General features: G+C 36.4%; 1 protein-coding gene across 2 annotated transcripts in view; it reads left to right on the plus strand.

The window, feature by feature from the left end:
* Positions 1-653, plus strand: part of ylpm1 (YLP motif containing 1) — a 117014-nt gene extending 116361 nt beyond the window's left edge. For both annotated transcript variants that reach the window (XM_072273965.1, XM_072273955.1), the window contains exon 22: positions 295-653. The gene's annotated coding sequence lies outside the window, so the exon portion shown is untranslated. The remainder of the gene's footprint in view (positions 1-294) is intronic.
* The last annotated feature ends 5347 nt before the right edge of the window (positions 654-6000 follow it).

Raw genomic sequence — 6000 nt, forward strand, 5'->3', positions numbered from 1 at the left:
TGTTCTCACTATATGTACATTTGCTCCTGTGATTGTAATTCCATCACCCTGAGGATGTAGCTGGCACAGTTATTAACCTGCTAACCTTTCTGCATTCTTTGAGTTAATACATTCTCAACTTAATGAAGGGAGACCAGAATATGGTTCATCTAAGGACAGATCCAATGCATACTATGTTTGTAGCCATGGTGTTATTAAATATTTAATAACAATCAATAATGTGGAAACTGTTCAACTAAACTGTTTTAAGTATTAATTGGATTAAATGTAACAATTTTTCCATTTCCTCTGTAGGCTCCGCAGTAACAGTGGAGGATAACAGCAAGAAATCTTTCATAATGGTTGGGCAGACAAGAATTTCGCGACTTTAGAATTTTTTGTTTTATTGTTACAGTCAATGTACGAGCATTAGACTATTGGTGGTTAACTTATCTTAGCAGCCTGTGAGAAATTTTTTAAAAACTTAGTTGATAGTGTCATTAAAATCTAAGTTGAAACCACACTAATTGTAATCCAGTGTGTCCTAGGCCTGCTATCATGGCTTTGCTTCATCAGCTCGTTTTTTTTATATGTTGTATTAATGTACTGTTTCTTGCTCTGTCCAAGCCAATTGTAATTTTAAGGAGCAATAAAGTTAACTTGAAACCATGGAACAGTGCAAGTGTCTACACAGCATGTGTATTCCAACATACGTGTGTTTATTGAGTGTTCAGTTTTTCTGTTTTCAGTTTGAAATTTCTTGCCAGAATTTTGATTTAGGTCACTGAATTCTCTTGCCAAGGAAGCACCCCAATTTTGTTTACACTTAGAAGAAGTTGTAGGTAGTGAGCCATTTCTGTTGGTGCATGGGGAAAGTGCACTGCAACGTTCTGAAGGTGTGTGCTGTTAATTGATGCCACATGCCTGGGTTGTGCACAGTTCCAATGCCAGTTAAAAGAATAGTTTGTGCAAAATGAACTGAGGCTACCATGGGTACCAGAAATGAGAATATTATCTTAATATAACTACAGGTTATTTTGTGCTCTGCTGTAGACATTCCCCATTTACTCACAGAATGCAGCTGTGTAAAAGGGGTATGACTGAGAGTGAAAAGTTGCAGATAACTACATATTAAAAATTTTGCAATATTAATTCAGAATTAAACCTTTAAAATTGTATGGATTTGTTAGAACTGCTAAAGCATTTTGAATTCTGTTTTGGAAGATAGTAATTCCAAAATTATATTTTTTGCAACAGGGGAAAACGTGACATTCCATGTGCTTTTCTATTACTGATGAAATGTATATAAACATTTCAAATCTATAGAAACCAACTTCTTTATGTTAATTACATTCAAAGCACCTTAATTATTGATTTCAATGTTGCTGTAAAACAATTAGATTTTTGTACTTGTGATAGTAAATGATATAGCACTTGAATAATTCCACTATCGAAGCTAACTATAAGCAACCAACGTAATTATTTACTTTTTTAAATGGTATTGCACTGCTGGAGAAAAGAGATGACATTTCTGTTATGTAAGTGTTTTACAATAACTAGAAAATACCTTGAGTATTGATTCAAGGTATTTAACAATATTACTTTCACACAATTTGGTAAATTTTGAAAATGAGTATATATGGAACTTAAATATCACCATTATATTTTGTTAAAAATCAATTGTAGATAGGGGCTTTGTTTAAAATGCTTCTTTATGTTCAGTATTTTTGGAATTTAATTGTTTTTTGTTGAAAATTATCATACTATCTACGACTTACGTTTGTACCTCCTTATTGAAGAATTATTGCTTTTGGCCTTCTGTGGCTTGCTCTGTCTGACCTAGAGCCAGGATAGATTTCTAACAGAACTTCCATTATTACAACTTGACCAAATCATCATTCACCATCTGTTTGGTCTGTACTTCATGAATATTGAATTTTCATTTGCAGTAATTGATTTCCATATATTCTTAGTTTACTCAGTAAATAAATATCTGAAGAACCATCCATACACCGATGGGAAGTATTCTTCATTGGGAAATTTAGGTTTGTTATCTCTGATACTGCCAATGTGTTCAGTTTTGCTTCAAATGTATTTTGTGACTTAAAGTAGAAGTGCATCATTAGGATTGTGCAGAACATGTCCTCATGGAATGTGAAACAATGTTGAAAAACCTGCATGTAGTAATGAAATAATATGGTGCACCTCTAGCAAGTATTCACTGAGCAGTTATAACAGCACGAACTCTTGAGTTGCAATTCATTATTATAACACAAGCTAAACTGAGCAAATGTTTTGTTATTCTTTGATGGCAAAGCTACCATAAAAATACCGTCTCCTAATTGCTGCTATGAAGATGATAGGCATCTTCTTATTCTTGTTCTTCTGTGCTGCTGGGTTTTGAGCTCTGGAACTTTTGAAGATGCAGGGATGATGATATATTTACCACTCGGTGGTATTTGGCATAGGGAAGAACTTGCAGTCAACGAACTTTCAGTATGCCTACTGCTAATTTATTTACAGTCTCATTGGCATTGCTTCATCTTCCCTGAATGCCATATCGTCCTATTTAAGGAAACAATTAAAATACACTCAGTGGCTCCTTTATTAGGTACACCTGTACATCTGCTTGTTAATGGAAATATCTAATCAGCAGCAACTCGATACATTAAAACATGCAGACATGGTCAAGAGATTCAGTTAATTTGCGGAACAAATATCAGAATGACGAAGTAATACGGACTGTTGGTACCATTTGGGGTGGTTTGACTATCTGAGAAACTGCTGGTCTCCTGGGATTTTCACTCGCAAGTTTACAGAGAATGGTGTGAAAAGCAAAAGAAAAACATCCAGTTTCACTTCTTTGGGTGACAACGCCTTGTTAATGAGAAAAGTCAGAGGAGAATGGCCAGACTGGTTCAAGTTGACAGAAAGGCAACAGTAATTTAAATAACCACGCGTTACAACAGTGGTGTGCAGAAGAGCATCTTTGAACATACAACGTGTCGAACCTTGAAGTGGAAGGGCTACAGCAGTAGAAGACCACACCGGATTCCACTTGTGCACCTAATAAAGTAGCCACTGAGTATATATTCTAACAAATTGGTTTTGTGAGTCACAGCTGGAAGAGAAGCAAAAGAATCTCTTAATGGAATGAATTTGACTATGATTTTGATTGAAAACTTTATGTAGTGTTTTACCCAAGAAGGCAAATGTAAAAAATTGCTGCAATGCGTTATCACTAAGTATTTTAAAATAATTTAGCCTTTCTTTTATGGGAAGTGTGATGTGGAAAGAATAAATTGTTTAATTTTTTTGTCTATTGAAATAATAAGGGTTTAACTGATGCTTCATACTACATGACACAATTATTTTAATTTCTTTTTAACAGTTACAGCTCAGCAGTGGACCTGCTACAGTTGCTGTTTTTGCTTCTAATTAAATCATTTGGATTAAGTTGCTTGTAATTAATTTGCATGACTTTTCGTGGATCATGTTTGCACTTATGCCATGATAAGTAACTGAGGCAAGAAATTAGTCATTACTAAGATTTTGTAAATCAAGAAATATGTTTTCCTAAGAAAAAGCTTCCAGATTTCTATATTGCATCATAGCAAAATGAAGCTTCTTGAGTACTAGTAGAGGTAAAGAAATGAGTGGAAGTACAAAATCTGTTGCGGTCTTCTGTTCATTTTTGCTGTCATTTTTCACTTTTGCTTTGATGTTGCTGAGTTTTTTCACTCGTGCTCACTTGAAAGATTGATCATAAAATTAAAGCAAACTACCCTACTTGGCCATTAATTTAAAAAACCTACTTGCAGTAAATTTGCAGCATATTGATCAGAATCCGAGTATAAATAGTTCCACAGTGATCAATAGCCAGCCAAAATTTATAAGCTTTAAATGATCGTGTTAGTGACTTTGAAAAATCGGCGATTGCTACACATAGGAAAGTGATTTTTAAGATATCCTCAAGAGAAATTTCCTGGAGTCAGATTCTTAACAAAAACTGATGATGCAGTCTAATAATAGATTTGTTATTTTTGCTCCCACCATCTTTTAAGGTATGTCTAAGTGTGTATCCTCAAAATGTTTAGTATTTTATAAGATCAGATGCTTTTCAATGAATTGAATGTATATTTAATTGCTACACAGCTTAATGGTTGTGAAGTTTGAATCTTAATGAATTCATCATTTAATTACATTACTTTCTGCAATACTGAACCTGATGACCTCGAGTTTTATTACTGGTATAAGATTTTACAGGAAAGCCAATGGTATGAATCAGTATTTTAAACTTCCAATGAAGTATTACAACAGAATTCTCGCTCCTTTGCACTGTATTCTCCTTTGAGAACTAAGGAGCAGAAGTGAATTCAGACTTCATGATCTTTACTCGGAAAGATCAAAGTGAAGTGTGCAAGCCAGATATGGCTCTTTTATGTTTCAAGTATAATTCTCACATTGATGGCAAATGCACTCTTAATTACAGAAGTTCATGTACATAATGGCAGCACAATGATATCCTGCGATTATTAGTCTCTAACCTTGGCATATGTGCTTTAGGGGGCTGGTTGTTGGGGATTATGATGACTAATGCATATTGGCTTCTAACCTCAGCAGACTGGCATCAGTGTCGCATCTCAGGATTAAGATTTAAGAAGGGCACAGTCAGATTGAATTCAACTATTGTGATGAAGGTTCCTCGTCAGCTTTTGATCTCAGCAAAATATTTCTATAAAATACAGGGCCAGTCTATCAGCCTCACCTCTCATAAGTGTTAGTTGTTCCATGGATTCACTTTATGATTCTATGGATGACAATGGCATCATCTGATTTAGCAGAAAGAAGGATACAGAAGTCTTTAAGAGATGTTAAAATGGCTTAATTGCTGTGTTTTATCTGTAAAGTGTGATTCACTAAGCAGGGTGCAACTTAGAATGCACAAAGTGAATCTCAAGTTTTCATCTTCATATCTTGGGTCTGAATTTAGGAATGGTAATGTAGTCAAATAAAAGTTTTGCTTATACAACCAGCAAACAAGCTGATAGAAGACCCAAGGATATTTTTGTTTTCTCAAGAAGTATCAAAGTCAGTTGGAAAATACAAATGGTGTTACAAATGGCTGCAATTTTAGATGAAATTAACACATCACAAAACTTAATTTGTTAATAAACAAATTCCACTTTCCTATAGACTTACGACCAGGACAGAATCTTAACCCCTCCAACTTAATTTTGTAGCTAGATGTTGTGCTGCACTGCAGTTGTTTAGTTATTTGCTGTATATTTTTACAGTTAAAAAGGTAGGAATAAAAATTGTGTGTGACTTCCCTGCCAGTGTTCTTTTCCTGGATGCCTGGATTTACATCATCGCCGCGCCACTGTGTTTGGCTGCTTGTTGTTGCCTATTGCCGTTCTTGTTTGTCCTGGCTCTGTTTGTGTCTCTGTGTATACATGATGTGCAAGCCACTATTGTCTACGATCGTCAAACACTACTGAATATTCGAACCTCTGTCGTGGACTTACTCACTCAGGATTCTGGACAAAGAAGCTTTCACCGCTCTCTATTTTCCCAACTACCTGAAGGTATATGGGCTCGGCCCTGCGGCTACCACCATAGGAAATGAGCTAGGAGACGAAATAAATGTGCAGGCGCCTCGGTTAAGCTGAGGAATTTTGCCCGCTGTCGCTCGGCACCGGTCTACTTTTTGCAGCTTGACGATGTTGGACCTGTTCGGGCACATCGCTCCATTCCTTGGTGCTCCCTTGAGACCAGGTACGCCTTTCTCCAACCGATTATGCCAAACCGCTGCCCTGCGGGCTCCCCGCCAGGCCATTTGTGAAGTGCGGTGGAGTAGTCTTCCGTACCCTCCGCCCTCTGGCGAGGGAGCCGTTGTCAGATTATACTGCTATCCCAGTCAAAGTGGCTCTGATCAACGCGAGATCCTTATCCAATAAGACGTTTTTTCTTAGTGACTTTCACCGCCCAAGGATTGGATTTCTTACTGGTGACGGAAAC

The sequence above is a fragment of the Mobula birostris genome, chromosome 1 (assembly GCF_030028105.1).
Source record: "Mobula birostris isolate sMobBir1 chromosome 1, sMobBir1.hap1, whole genome shotgun sequence".
Classification (NCBI taxonomy): domain Eukaryota; kingdom Metazoa; phylum Chordata; class Chondrichthyes; order Myliobatiformes; family Myliobatidae; genus Mobula; species Mobula birostris.